Genomic DNA, 16,130 nt, shown 5'->3' on the forward strand with positions numbered 1-16,130 from the left:
CACTTCTCAGTTGTCTGATTGGCAACATTTTCAAAGATAATTTTTGTAACATTGTTTGTTACCGTTAAAAGTTAAAGAAAACCTAAATGTCTATCAGTAAAGGAATGGCTAGATAAACCATACTATAGCCACCCTATGGAATACAATATAAGAGTTAAGAAGATCCACGTTTACTGACATGGAAAGAGCTCCAAGATATGTTGATGAGTGAAAACTATCAAGTTGTGAAATGTATGTACAATATGATGCCCCTTAACAATATTTCCATAGGTACATATATACATATGGAATTCACAGAAAAAGGTTTGGTATATTACACCCAAACTAATAAAACGACTCTTTCTGGGGAGGAAATTGGGATGTATTGAAATATAATTTACATGCAATATATCACACATATCTTAAATGTTCAGTTTGAAGAGTTTTAATAATTGCATATAACCATGCAAACACCATACAAAATAAGATATAGAGCATTTCCTTCATTTCAGAAAGGTCCCTTATATGTCTTTCCAGGTAATTCTCCTCTATGCCCCAGACAACCACTTGCTGATTTTTATCACCACGGATTGTTTTTGTTCTTATGTTTCATTTAAATAGAATCCTATAATACTCATTTGTATCTGACTTCTTTCATTCAGCACACTGCTTTTGAGATTTATTCATGTTTTGCATGTATCCGTATTTTATTACTTGTTGTTGCTGAGTAGTATTTTATTATATGTATGTATAACAATTTGTTTATCCTTTTTCCTGTTGTTTTCTTGTTTGGGGCGATTATGAATTAAGCTGATATAAATATTCATGTATAAGTCTTTGTGTGGACATATGTTTTCATTTTTTCTTGATGAAATATCCAGAAATAAACCAGGTATTTCACTGGGTCATATGGTAAGTAAATGTTAAACTTCATAAAAGACTGCGAAAAAGTTCTCCAGAGCAGTTGTACCATTTTCCATCCTTAATGGCAATGTGTTAGAGTTCTGGTTTTTCCATTCTCACCAACTTGGTGTTGTTAGTCTTTGGTTTTAGCCATTCTAGTGAGTGTGTGGTGATCTCAGTGTGGTTTCAATGTGCATTTCTCTGATTACTAAAGATGTTGAGGATTGGATATCTTCCTTTGAGAAATGTCCATTCAAGTTTGGCCTCGTTTTACATTGGATTTTCTTTTGATTGTTGATTTGTATGTCTTTATATATATGCTGGATACAAGTCCTTTGTCAGATATATGTACTGCAAATATATATTTTCTAAGTCTATGGCATGCCTATTCATTTTGTTAATAATGTCTGTAGATGAACAGAAAAATTAAATTTTGATAAAGTCTGATTTTCTCTTTTATGATTAATATTTTTGTATCCTGTTGAAGGCATCTTTGCCTACCCCAACGTCATGAAGATATTCCCCTATGTTTTATTCTAGAAACCTTACGGCATTGGCCATGCCTCCTGACATTGCCAAATGTTCAAATTGTCCTTGTTTAAGAAACACTGATCTAAAAACTGATATGTGCTGGATTTCCTATTACTAAAAAAATAAGCCAAAATACATTAAAAAAAAAAAGAAAGCTCTGAGAGGCTAGTATAAAGATGTTAACAAAGATGGCCTCAAGGGTGATTTTTTTTTAAAGATTTTATTTATTTATTCGACAGAGATAGAGACAGCCAGTGAGAGAGGGAACACAAGCAGGGGGAGTGGGAGAGGAAGAAGCAGGCTCATAGCAGAGGAGCCTGATGTGGGGCTCGATCCCATAATGCCAGGATCACGCCCTGAGCCGAAGGCAGATGCTTAACCGCTGTGCCACCCAGGCGCCCCCTCAAGGGTGATTTTTATTCTTTTCCTCTGTGTATCTATATGTTCTAATTTTCCACAGTAAACACGTTGCTTTTCCAAAAATATAATGAAGCTAATTTTATATAACAAAAAAGAAACCCTGATCTAACACTGATACATGCTAGATTTCCTATTGCTATAAAATTGGAAATAATAAATAAAATAAATAAAAATTGAAAATAAAAGTTAAAAATATGTCTAATAAAATTATCTGCGAAAGAAAAGATTTTCATGGCTGACAAAAAGGGTGGAATAAAAATCGAATGGAATAAAAATCCAGACCACTCTAGGTAAAGTAAACTGATTCAACATAAAGCAGGGTAGGGAAGAGCAACGAAGAGCATGGTAAACTGAGAATGTAAAAACAGGTAACAGAAATAAATCCAAGCATACCACAATTAATCAATTAAACTCACATAAAAAGAGAAAGAGTCTCACAGATTGTGTTGAACCTAAAAGTAAAAATCCACTTCTATGTTGTATTAAATAAAAAGATAAATGAAGAAAAAACAAATAAAAAGAAAGCAAATGTAACAATCTCAGGTAGAGTAAAACTTCAGACAGAAAGGACTAAAAGGATCAAAGAGGGATATTTAATATTAACAAGCATGGTTATATCACCTAGAAAACATAGCAGTTACAATCTTTTGTGTAATTAGCCATGTAGCTTCAAGATACATAATGCAAAACATAATTTAAATAGAAGGAAAAATTGTTACATCTACAGCTGTAATGAAAAGCTTACCATACCTCCTTTGGTAATCCACAGATTAGCAAGCATATAGAGGATTTGGATTACACAATCAATAAGCTTTAACTAACCTCCCGAATATAAACAACTTTGCACACAAAAGAAAATAACATTCTTTTTAGGTGCACATGATCCACAAAATTTGTTCATGTATTAGAACATGCTCATTCAGCAGTTAAACCCACCAATTTCATTAAAAAGAAATAGAAATAATAATCATAGGGTTCATATTTACTGACCATAATTTATTTATTCAGCAAATATTTATTGAATGCCTATTGTATTCCAGGATCTGTTTTAGGTACTGAAAATGTGGTAGTGAATAAAAGACAATGTTCCTGTTCCCAAAGAGTTTACATCTTAAAGAAAGGAATCAAGTAATACCTAAACATATAAACAGGTGTGATAAATCCTTTACTGGAAATCCAACTGGATGACGTTATTGAAGCGGGGGGGGGGATATTTTAAATTGCATGTTTAGGGAAAGCCTAGAAGAGGAGGTGACATGACATGATATAATGATAAAATTGGACATTAATACAAAAAATTCTCACCCAACCCAAAACGAAAAACAACTTTTCTAAATGGCTCTTGGGTTCAAGAAGAAATAAAAGTCAACACTTCATATTATGTAGAGAAGAATGAAAATGAGAACACCAGTTATAATATCTGTGGGATGTGGTTAGAGCAGTATCAAGAGGGTAATTTATAGACTCAGATACACATTTGAAAACAAGAAAGGTTTAAGACAAATGAACTAAGTGCTCAACTCAAGAATGTAGAAGAGGGACAATAAACTGAAGCGAAGGAAATGGAAGGAAAAAAATAAAAATTGAAAACAAGATAAGAAATAAAACAAAAAGCACAGTACAACTGATTGATAAAACCTGACCTTGTTCTAAGAGAAATGAATTTGGCAAATCTGATCAAGAAAAGAAAAGAAACATTAGGAATGGTAGTTGCAAATATAGAAGACATTTGGGAAAAAATTAAGAAAATGTCACAATTTTTACCACTAAATTTAAAATTTCAGACAAAATGGATATTTTAAGAAAGTATAAGTTACCAACATTGGTTCAAGAAATAGAAAATTTGAATAGATCAATAACCAATGAAGATGTCAAAAAATAATTAAACACCTATGACTTCAAAACCAACAAAAAGGAAAAAGTACAATTATCATACTCAGACTCTTTTCTAGCAAAGTTCTTCCAACCTTCAAGGAGTAGAAAATTTTCTGGTATATAAACTATTTCCAGAACATAGACAACTTTCCAAATCATTTTACAAGGCTAGTATAATCTTAGCAGCAAGAACTGGAAAAAAATGATGCACAAAAAAGGAAACTATAAACTGGCTCATCAACAAACATGTACAAAAAATAGGAAATCGAGTATTAGCAAATTGAAATAGAGCAGTGTATTAAAAAACAGTTGCTACCATGTGGGATTTATCCCAAGAATTCAAGTGCAATTTTTTATTTGAACAGTTTTATTATAATCCACTCTAGTAAAATAATTTTAAAATCATGTAAAATAATATTAAATAGTAAAGTGATATGAAAATATTAAAATATGATTATCCCAATAGATACCATAAGATCATTTGTTGAAATTAAGCATCCATTCCTGATAACTCTTAGCATTCTAGGAATAGAGGAGGTTTCCTTAATTTGGCAAAGGGTTTGCGCCAGAGATGTACAGAAACATTGTACTTAATGGTAAAAGATGAAGTATTCCCATTATAGCCAGGAGCTAGACTCTGACTATAAGGATGTCTGTTATCACATTTACTATTCAACATTATTCTGAAGTTCTTGTTCTGTGCATAAACTAAAAAAAAGAAATGAACAATATAAAATCTTAGAAAGGAAAAATACTAAATTGTCATTCACAGACAATATAGTTGTCTCTTTAAAAAATCAGAGAGAATCAACTGACAAACTTTTGGAACTAATAATAGAGATTCATTAGGGTGGCCAGATACAAGAGCAACATACAAAAATCGTAGCCTCATCTTGCATCAGGGATGAACAACCAGACTATTCGATTCAAAGAAGCTTCTGTGTTAGAATAGAGGAAAGACGCTGATTCACAGAATCTCTCCCAATACTTAAAAAAAAAAAAAAGCAAAACAAAAGGAGTAAAAAACCAGCAGGGGTGGAGTGGGAGTCATCATCAGCAACCAAATAAAGAAAGGGGGACATCCTAATTACATAAACTTCCAACAGTTACAGGCAAGTAAGGAAACAGAAGATTTGAAGGGGGGGTAAACAGAAGGAGGAATGAACCATGAGAGACTGTGGGTTCTGGGAAACAAACTGAGGGCTTCAGAGGGGAGGGGGGTGGGGGATTGGGATAGGCTGGTGATGGGTATTAAGGAGGGCACATATTGCATGGTGCACTGGGTGTTATATGCAAATAATGAATCATGGAATATTGCACCAACAACTGGGGATGTACTGTATGGTGATTAATATAACAAAATAAAAATTATTAAAAAAAAAGAAACAGAAGATTGCAGAGCTGAGCCCAGTGGTGCTGTGCAGCCAGGTCCTTAACCTTGCCCTTGCCCCTTGGGTGCCATATAAGATATGGCATGTGAAAAGCAAAGAACCTAAAGGAGAAAAAACATACCCCAAAGTACAGAAGGAAATTTCCAACAAGCACTTCAAGCTATAAATCAACTTAATAAGAATATAGACTTAATTAAAAAAAACCCAAAAGCTCAAAGTTGAGATGATAAGAGAGCAGAATTAGATAAAAAGGAAGATTGCAAACTAAGGAACCAATTAGGCCCCAAAAACATTACCACAGAAGTAATAAATTATAAACAGCTGAACTGGAAAAACGTGGCTAAAAATTGAATTACAGACAGAAGAAAAGCTTGAGATAATTACACCAATCAGAGATGAGAAAGACCAAAAAAAAAAGCAAATTGAAGGGAATAAGGAGATGTAATATATGTACACAGATATTAAGAATACATTCTTCTTATTTTTATCTATTTACATATTTTTTAGATTTATTTATTTTATTTGAGAGAGAGAGAGAGAAAGAGAGAGAGTGAGCGTGAGCGGGAGGAGGGGCAGAGGGAGAGGGAGAGAATGTGAAGCAGACTCCGTGCTGAGTGCAGAGCCCGAGGCATGGCTCCATCCCAGGACCCTGAGATAGTGACCCCAGCCGAAAATCAAGAGTCAGATGCTTAACCACTGAGCCACCCAGGTGCGCCAAGAATATATTCCTTTTTTGTTGTTGTTGTTGTTAAATATATTTTTTTAAGATTTTATTTATTTATCCGACAGAGATAGAGACAGCCAGCGAGAGAGGGAACACAAGCAGGGGGAGTGGGAGAGGAAGAAGCAGGCTCACAGCGGAGGAGCCTGATGTGGGGCTCGATCCCATAACGCCGGGATCACGCCCTGAGCCGAAGGCAGACGCCCAACGACTGAGCCACTCAGGCGCCCCTGTTGTTAAATATTTTTTAAAAAACTTATTTATTTGACAGAGAGAGAGAGCAGAAGCATGGTGAGCGGCAGGCAGAGGGAGAAGAAGGCTCCCTGCTGAGCAAGGAGCCCAATGCGGAGCTCGATCCCAGGACCCTGGGATCATGACCTGAGCAGAAGGCAGATGCTTAACCAACTGAGCCACCCAGGTGCCACCCAAGAATATATTCTTAAAGAATGAAATGCTCAGATGTAAAGAACATATAATCTTCCAGGAAGTTTAATTGTGCTTTGAAAGTTTGAAGGTTATTTCATGGTGTTGGAATCTGAGTGATTGTTTACCTTTCTTCTTTGTACTTTACTGCATTGAATCACTTAGTTAAATTAGCATGCACGATTTTCATACGTACAGAGGTAGTGAAAAGAAGGGGCACATGCACCCCAATGTTTATAGCAGCAATGTCCACAATAGCCAAACGGTGGAAGGAGCCGAGATGCCCTTCAACAGACGAATGGATAAAGAAGATGTGGTCCATATATACAACGGAATATTACTCAGCTATCAGAAAGAACGATTACCCACCATTTGCATTGACATGGATGGAACTGAAGGGGATTATGCTAAGTGAAATAAGTCAAGCAGAGAAAGACAATTATCATATGGTTTCACTCATATGTGGAACATAAGGAATAGCACAGAGGGCATTAGGAGAAGGAAGGGAAAAATGAAGGGGGGAGTCAGAGGGGGAGATGAACCATGAGAGACTATGGACTCTGGGAAACAAACTGAGGGTTTCAGAGGGGAGGGGGGCAGCGGGATGGGTTAGCATGGTGATGGGTATTAAGGAGGGCATGTATTGCAATAAGCACTGGGTGTTATATGCAAATAATGAATCATGGAACACTACATCAAAAACTAATGAAGTACTGTACGGTGACTAACATAACATAATTAAAAAAAAACAGAAATTGTTTTCCAAAAAACAAAAAAGAATATCATGCGAAAAAAGCCACAATTCACAATGTTAACCAAAACTATGCAATATTTGGGAATACAGCAATTAAGAAATATGTAACATTTACATGAAGAAAACTATACAATTTTACTGAAAGGCACACAAGATATAAATAAATTTTTAAAAATACCGGGGTGCCTGGATGGCTTAGTCAGTTAAGTGTTCGACTCTTGACTTTGGCTCAGGTCATGATCTGAGGGTCTTGAGATCCAGCGCCACATCAGGCTCCTTGCTGAGTGTGGAGCCTGCTTGAGATTCTCTCTCTCCCGCTCCCTCTGCACACCACCCCCTGTGCTCACATGCACTCTCTCTCTCTTTTTAAAAAAGTTTTAAAAATAATAAAAATAAATAAATAAAATACTACATGACCCTGGATGAAAATAATAATTTATTAATATGATTTTAATTATTCCCCAGGTTATTCTATAAATTCAATGCAATTTTAATAGAAGCCCAATTTTTTTAAAAATTGAAACTTGGAACTTTACTTGAAATGCCCAAGCATATCCAAAAACAGTTTGAAAAAGCAGAGCAATGAAAGATTTGTCCTCCTGGACACCTAAACTTGCTACAGAACTGTACCAATTCAAAGTGTGCTATTGAGGCAGTTGTGTGTGTGTGTGTATACACACACACATATATATGTATACACACACACACATATATATATATTTATCAGCAGAACAGAAAAGTCAATCCATGAAACATGTCTGACTATAAATGAGAATTAAGTATAAGTCATTTTTTATTTTTAAAAGATTTATTTATTTGAGAGAGAGCTAGTGAGTGGGGGGAGGGGAAGAGGCTTGCACCCAGAACTCTGAGATCATGACAAGCCAAAATCAAGAGCTGGGCACTCAACCGACTGAGCCATCTAGGCACCCCTAGCATAAGTCATTTTAAATTAGTTGAGGAGTAATGGACTATTATGTGAGTTGCACTGGAATTTGGCCATATATTTGAATATATATACACATACATATATAGCATATATATACATATCAACACATGTATATAATATATATATACACACACACACACACACACACATATATATATGTATCTGTGTATGTATATATTCAAATATACATGGCTTACATAACCCAGAAGCCATATAGGAAAAAGTTAATATATTTAACTACATTAAAATATAAAAATTCTGATATCAAAAAATACCATAAAAGTAAGATGTCAGTGACAGTTTGGGAGAATATATGTGCAACTTATATAACAGAAAAATAACTACTGTATAGGTATGCACAAGGGACTACAAATAGTGAGAAAAACACTGCTGAATAAAAAAAATACTCAAAGGATATTAACAACTAATTCTCAGTGAAGAAATGCAAATGACCAATAAGCATACGCAATGATGCTAAAGCATACAGATATTTAGGAAAATGTGAATTAAAAGGACAAGCTCATACTTTTTTTTGCCTCTTATATTGACACTAATTACTAATTTACAGTGTTCACGAGAGCATGTGGAAGGGTGCTGTCATGTGCTTGACAGGAGTATAAATTACCCGGTGTCTTTGGAGGGTAGTTTGGCTGTATACCCGTTAAATATATCTCATATCCTTCTTTGTGCAGTATTGAATATATAAAATCTCATACCCTTAAATGAACAATTTTATTTATATCAGAATATCCTAAAGAAATCCTTCTATCTGTGGGTACCAGATTTTTCATTGTAGCCTTGATCTTATTAGACCCAGACCCAGAATAATTTTATGTTAATCAGTGGGGTGTTGGGAAAAGAAATTAGATAAACAATAGCATAATCAAGCTATGGAATAGTACGTAGCAGTTAAAAATAATAAAACATATTTATGGGGCACCTGGGTGGTTTAGCTGTTAAGCGTCTGCCTTTGGCTCAGGTCGTGATCCCAGGGTCCTGGGATCAAGCCCTGCATCGGGCTCCCTGCTTGGCGGGAAGCCTGCTTCTCTCTCTCCTACTCCCCCTGCTTATGTTTCTTCTCTCGCTGTCTCTCTCTGTCAAATAAATGAATAAAATCTTTAAAAAAATAATAAAACATATTTAAATGTACTGGTATGTGGGTGCGCCTTGGTGGCATAGGCGGTTAAGCGACCGACTCTTGATTTTGGCTCAGGTCCTGCTCTCAGGGTTGTGAGATCGAGCCCTGTGTTGTGCTCTGCACTGGGGTATAGTCCGCTTAAGACTCTCCCTCCCTCTCCCTCTGTCCCTTCCCCTCATGCATGCTCGTGCACTCTCTCTCAGTCTCTCTCTCTCAAATAAATTAATGGAAATCTTTAAAAAATAAATGTACTGGCACGTAGAGCTCTCTGAGATGTAATTTTTAAAATTTAGTTATTTTTATTAACATATAACATATTATTTGTTTCAGGGGTACAGGTCTGTGATTCATCAGTCTTACACAATTCACAGCGCTCACCATAGCACATACCCTCCTCAAGATCCATCCCTCAGCTACCCCATCCCCCTCCAGCAACCCTCAGTTTGTTTCCTGAGATTAAGAGTCTTTTATGGATGTCTCCCTTTCTGGTTTCCCCTTGTTTGAGATGTAATTTTAAATGGAAAAAAATGAGTTGCAAAACAGTATGTAAAATATAATCCCATTTATATATTTAGTAAGATATGCATGTATATATAATGTATAGAAAATCATTTAACACAGCAAATTTATAACAATGGGGAGGTAAGTGTGCGTTGGATGAGGATAGTGGAGTTAAAGTGATACTAGTGTTTTTCTGGGTTTGACTCTTATACTAGAATGTATTCTTGTGAAATTTGCATGTAATTACAGAAAATAAACAGCAAATAATAAAATACCCTAAGTATATTTCCATCAGGATACATAAAACTAAATCTTTCTTTTTATCAGCCATATTGTATATTTAACATAATATATTTAACCTTTCCCTTTATGTTTCTTCACATTTTTTTTAAACCTTTATAGGGACTGCAATAGATACCCTTTGTGAAATATGCACATATCTCTGAGAAACTGTGTAGGTATATACACTGGTTAAATTCCTAGTAATAGCATTGCTGGGTCAAAGAATTTGTATGATATTATATTTGTAACTTAATAGATTTTTGCCAACTGAAAAAAGGTTGCATCAGAGTATCTGCCTCCAACAGAGTGTGGGAGTGCCCCCCATTTCCCCACAGACCAATCAACAATATTATCAAAATTCTGTGTGTGTGTGTGTGTGTGTGTGTGTGTGTGTGTGTATTTAAAGACTTAATTATTTATTTGAGGGGGGAGGGAAGGAGGGAGAGAATCTCAAGTAAACATCCTGACATCATGACCTGAGCCTAAACCAAGAGTCAGCTCAGTCAGCTGAGTCACCCAGGCATCCTTCACATTTCTGTATTCTGACAAACTCCTAGCTGAAACAAGGTAAGATTCAGTTGTTTGGATTTGCCTTTCTTTGAAGTTGAGCATCTTTTTTTAAATGTTTTTTTTATTACATCATGTTAGTCACCATACAGTACATCCCTGGTTTCTGATGTAAAGTTCGATGATTCATTACTTGCGTATAACACCCAGTGCACCATGCAATACGTGCCCTCCTTACTACCCATCACCAGCCTATCCCATTCCCCCAAGAATTACCAAGAGTAAAATATGATCAAGAAAAGATGTATTTCTCCTAGCGAAATTGTGGTTTTCCATGATACTTAGTAAATTTTCAAAAATATCACAATAAATCCTAACTTGACCATCCATTTATTGATATTGTAAAATGTAAGGGCACTTTACTTTTCAGGGAAGTACATTCTTTACATGTGTCTTTTGCTTAAGCTATTACCAGGGATGAATGAATCTGAAGAAATAAAAAGTATTTAGGAAAATATTTTGCTCTAACTGAAATACGTGTATTTTTTGAAATTTATGAAGCCTGAAAATGTTGTTTTAAAGAATGAATTATAGCTTTTATACATCATTTTGCACACCTTCTTTATTATAGTGGGACTAGAAGCAACATTTTCAAATTCAGGAGGAATATGATACCAATAATGGTCAAAATGAATAATGTGGCCACATTAAGTACTATGATGGCTAGAGTTTAAAAAGTTGAAGATGTTTTAGAAAATATTCAGAGAATCTAATTAAATTAAGGTCTACCTATACCTAATCAGTATGAACTGCTTTGGTTTCATTCATCCTTATTTTTAACTTATGCTGATGCATCATTTCAGGAGAAAAAAATGGCATGGTACAATAATCCTCATCTTTTATTAGGATGTACATTAGTTACAGAGAATTAACAAGTACATATTTTCCTCCTGTCAACTGATTCGAAGCACTGAACTCCTACCTTGTCCTGGATGTAGTCTTGAGAATGAGCTATTCGAGGAAGTAGGTAGTCCACACAAAAGATTTAGAATCATTTGCAAATATATTCTCCCATTCCGTGGGCTGCCTCTTAGTTTTCTTGACTGTTTCCTTGGCTGTGCAGAAGCTTTTTATCTTGATGAAGTCCCACAAGTTCATTTTATCTTTTGTTTCTCTTGCCTTTGGAGATGTGTCATGAAAAAGGTTGCTTTGGCAGAAGTTGAGCATCTTTTCATATGTTTATCAGTCACCTGTATTTCATTTCTGCGAACAAATCCATTCAGGTCTTTGGCACATTTTTCTGTTGGGTTATGATTTTACTAGTGATTTGTAAGTTTTTAGATTATTACGAATTAGCCACTTGTCATCCTATGCTTATGGGTTTTGTATTTTACTTTCCTGAAGTTCTAAATGTTTATATAATCAATTTCTGAATCTTTCCCTTCGATGGAGAATATAAATTGGTCACAGGCAATTGAGTTCTGAAGAGTTATTAGTAAGGTTCTTTGGCACTCTGGGCTCCCTGGCTCACTTCCTAGAGGGGCCTCCCCCACACAGGGGCCCCTCACAGGGGGAGCTTCCTGCTGGAGAGTCAGATTTCAGCATTCAAAGAAAGAGACTGCCTGAAGGGTCTATATTTAGAGTATGACTCCCCAGCAGGGACAGCTGAATGTCTGGGGACTAACTCCTGCATACTTTGTCCCTGAGTTCTGGGATTATTCTGAGGGGCTTGTATGGGTGCTGCAGTGAAATTGTAACACAAGGCAGGGAGTGAAAAGGCCTTTCTCAGCTGGTGCTGACTGCTTGGCATCCTGCAAACTACGCTTGCTGTGAGGGAAGAATGACACAGATTTCAGGGGTGGTGCAGTGATTCACAGTCACCCACAGACCCTCAGCGCTGTCGCCCCTGGAAGATGGTGAGCACTAGCTGCTGCTAGGGTGACAGACATACAGGACGTGAGCACAGATCCTGGAGACAGCTCACCCGTGGCAGGATTAAATGAAAATTCCACCTGCTAAGCCTCATTTCCATCACTGGGAGAGCCGTTGGTCCTGTTCAGCCTGTGATGAGACCGATTTGATCACATGCTTATGTAAAATCCAAATAAAGTCCCTTGAATGGAAAGCGGGTTAATCTGGGAAGTCATCAGTTTTCAGGCACTGGGTTCATCAGGAGTTGGGTCTTCATTCAATCATCCAGGAGTCATCTGAAGAAGTTCTCAGACACTTGACACAAGATCATAGTAAGTTCAGCCAGAACTTGAAAAGGTCTTCAAATCACTTGTGGGAAATTGCCAGTTTTAGAAAACTGAATGTCTTCCCGCAGATTAATTTATAGATCACATTGAAAACGTGCTGGTTTTGTTTAGGAAAATTTTGTCCATAAAATGTCAATAATTACTAGTATGTTTTGAAAACTGAAATCGTTTACAGCAATTAACGTGGCAAAAAATAACGTGAACAGATGAGTCTTGTTATTTTTACGAACTCATTTTTAAATGTCGAATGAAAATGGCTTGCCTGCATTTCCCAATTGCAAAAACAATGAATGCGATGTTAGGTGGGGGCGGGGAAGAACATTATAAAAACAAAGTTAAGCATCTACTTGCACTCTCTGCTTCCTTTTCTGACGCCCCTTCCCAAGCCCATTTTGGTGCAGCAACGCACCCGATGGGGAGTGTTAGTCTTATAGCCAAAGAGAGAAAAGGATTTCTCCAAGAGAAAAGGCCAGAGCCGAGGCTTGGGGGAGGGAGATATGCAGACCCTCCCCAGTAACCAGAGAAGGGCAAACCCCCACCGCAAAGCGGTGAGGCCACACTAGGCGGCCCCCACATTGGAGGGGACAGAGCTGGGCGACCAGGCGGTGCGCTTTGGGGCTCGGCTCACAGACCGGTGGAGGGGGAGCTAGGTAGGGCGGAGGTGGGGGGCAGGGTCCCGTAGAACTCCCCGCAGGGAGGGGGTGGGGTGGGAGGGGAGAGAGAGGGGGAGAGAGAGCATTGGTGACGCGCGCCCTCACGTGACCCGGAGCTGCAGAGCGACGCAGCCTTCGGTGCAGTCGTCACTCCCGTCTGGGTACCGGCTCCCCGCTGCCCTGCGCCTGGCGGGCTGGCGTCGGACCCGAGGCAAGCAGAACAGGTAAGGGCTCCGGGGCCCGCGCTCGAGGCCAGGGCGGCAGCGGCCCCCTCCCCCCGGTGGCCGGTTCGGGGATGGGGGACAAAGCGGGCTTAAGTTCCAGGGGACTTCGCTGTGATTCTCCCGAGTCCCCTCCCCCTGTCTCCGTCTGTGCCGGGAACCTTGGGCTCTGACCGGGCGGATGGTTGGCTGGGGGTGGCGGGGGGGAGTGTCTCTAGAGGAAAATGCGGAGATTGAGATTTCCCATCCTCTCTGACTCTAATCGTTGACCGCACACGTCCGCCCAGCTTCCTGCTCCTGTCAGTGGAAGGGACATGCCACCGTGGCGTTTACAGAGAAAATGGTGGGCCTTGGTGACTGGACGGTGGCGTTGGTGGGGGTGGCGTCTGGGAGTGCGGGGACGGACGTTTGATAACCGGGATCCTGAATCCCGAAAGGTGAGTACTGGGATCTGTGTCCTGGGTGCTGGTCCAAGCACTCAGTGCCTTTACTCTCTCCTGTCTGATGGACAGTAGTTCCGTGTGGCACAATTTGTGGCGAGGCAAGGGAAGAAGGCGAGAAGAAAACTGCACGGGATCTGTGGAGGTTAGTGTGAGCACGGCCCGGCCTTTGAACGGTTGAAGTCCTGTAGGAATTCTCTACGACAGGAACTTAGGCGCCGCTGTCCTGTTGGGATGTGGGGTGGGGCTAACTAGGGGACTTTCCCTAAACTGCATGTACTTACTAAGCCTAGGGGTTTTAACTGAAATTGTACGTTGATGACCAGTAAAGACAGCAAACTTTTCCATGGATGCTTTTGTTCGCACTGCAGATACTATTAAGAAAATACCAATGGTCGTATCAAAGAACTTTACTTATTTTTTGAGATAGCCTCTGCCGGGAGGGATAGCGATTTTGTGGAAGAAAAAGCCTTCCCACACTCCTCACTTCTTTTGCTGGAGTCTCCTAGAGATGGGTTTAAGGGGAGGTAGATGGCAGGCAGTAGGCTATGTTTGATTCTAGAGTAGGGGATGGGGGCCTCCATCTCTCTCTCTCCGTTTTCCAGTTTTCCAGATTCGCTCGCCTGTCTGAGCACCTTGGTGAAGGAAATGATGGACTTTTGGGAGAAACCTTAGAATCCTACAGGTGGTTTTAAAGTAATTTGCCCCTGTCTCTTCCCTTTTATTTCTCCTGCCTCCCTTTTACACACTGCCCATTTCAGTGCTGGGGAAGCCCCAGGTTCTGCTTGCTAGAGAGTGGGTCTCTAGATCCAGTAAGTCAGGTACTGGGACCCCTGTTTTAGATGCTGGGATGTCACAAGCACTCAACAGTTACCTCCCCCCCCCCTTTTTCTTTGTTTGTTCCTAGGTCTTCCCATAGGCCTACACTAGGGCTGTTTACCACTGGAAGCCAGGGAAAGGGGGAGACTGGCCTGGAACCGTTGAAGGTTGGTGTGAAAGTGGGCAGCACCTGGGAATAACAAGAGGGTGAGCACAGAAGGTGGCTGAGACTTGAGAGGCAGTGGACGGTACTTTTGCCTCTTCTACACTCTGCCCGATTTCCACAGTGTTGCTACATCCCCTGCTGATTTCAGGGCAGGAAACAGGAGGAATAGTGGGGTAAGGGTGGGCTGGAGTGTGACTGAGAGAAGACTGGAGAGATCACAAGATGGGACACATTAGCAAACTGGACATGGGCTCTGGCAAGGCAGGTACCGGGATCAGGGATCAGGGTGCTTGTCTGTTCTGTGAGGACTTGGTGTCTATTACCTCCTGTTTGTTTGCTTGTCCATAGATCTGCCTGCAGGTCTGCTGTAGGGCTTGAGATTACTGGAAGCAAAGAAACAAGGAGGAAATTGCCCCTGATCAGTATAGACTGGTAAGAGGATGGGAACTGCCTGGGTAGACCTCCAGGGTGGGTTGGTGGAGATCAGCGTGCATCCAGTGTGGTCAATGTCAGTCTGGAGTGTCCTCAGCCTGTCCCTTTCCCAGCCACCTTTCCTACCATCCCCATCACTTACTCCACATTCTCACCTTTATTTTGGTATGGAGAGTGGCGTGAGCTGAGGGAGATAGAAAGGTAGTTTGATAATATGCCTGTCACATCAAGAACAAAATCTCCAGCCCCATCTGTCCCTCCGTCTGTCTGTCTGTCTCTAGGTCCACAGATCTCATGAGTTAATAGATCTACTTTAGGGTATATCACCAATCAAGAGAAGGAAAGAGGAGGGAACTGCCTTGATCATTACAGGTTGGTATGAGGGTGGGGACCTTTGGGAGTGGTGACAAGAGTAGGTCCAGTAAAAATCAAGGTCTGAGTGCTTCTCAGTCTCTCCCATTCATAGTCAGTCCCCCTCACCATCTTTTCCATTATTCATTTGGTGTAAGGAAATGTATATGGATGTACCTTAGGGGAACATTGTTGGGCACTGGGAAAAATGGGAGGGGAGAAAATAGAAGGGATGGAGAGAGAGTTTGCTCATCATCCTCTTCTCCCACCACGCACATCATTTCTACACCTTCCTGTCCTTCTGTGTATCTATCTGTATGAGGCACAAAATTAGAAGAGAAATTTTAGTCCATTTCCTTCCTCCACTTCTAGGTCCACCTCCAGTGGCAGCTGTAGTGGCCTTTAAGTGGCTGAAG

General features: G+C 39.5%; 1 protein-coding gene across 9 annotated transcripts in view; it reads left to right on the top strand.

Moving 5' to 3' along the window:
* Positions 1 to 13,397: 13,397 nt before the first annotated feature.
* The window catches only part of ARMCX1 (armadillo repeat containing X-linked 1), a 37,489-nt gene continuing 34,756 nt past the window's right edge, over positions 13,398 to 16,130 (top strand). For 4 of the 9 annotated variants that reach the window (XM_040621111.1, XM_040621110.1, XM_040621119.1 and 1 more), the window contains exons 1-4: positions 13,398 to 13,509; positions 14,019 to 14,091; positions 14,854 to 14,932; positions 15,280 to 15,363. The gene's annotated coding sequence lies outside the window, so the exon portion shown is untranslated. Of the gene's footprint in view, positions 13,510 to 14,018; positions 14,092 to 14,623; positions 14,643 to 14,853; positions 14,933 to 15,279; positions 15,364 to 15,644; positions 15,736 to 16,130 lie in introns of those variants that run through there. The other 5 variants (XM_040621112.1, XM_040621115.1, XM_040621113.1 and 2 more) reach the window with 5 other exon arrangements.

The sequence above is a fragment of the Ursus maritimus genome, unplaced genomic scaffold, assembly GCF_017311325.1.
Source record: "Ursus maritimus isolate PB19 unplaced genomic scaffold, ASM1731132v1 scaffold_4, whole genome shotgun sequence".
Lineage (NCBI taxonomy): Eukaryota > Metazoa > Chordata > Mammalia > Carnivora > Ursidae > Ursus > Ursus maritimus.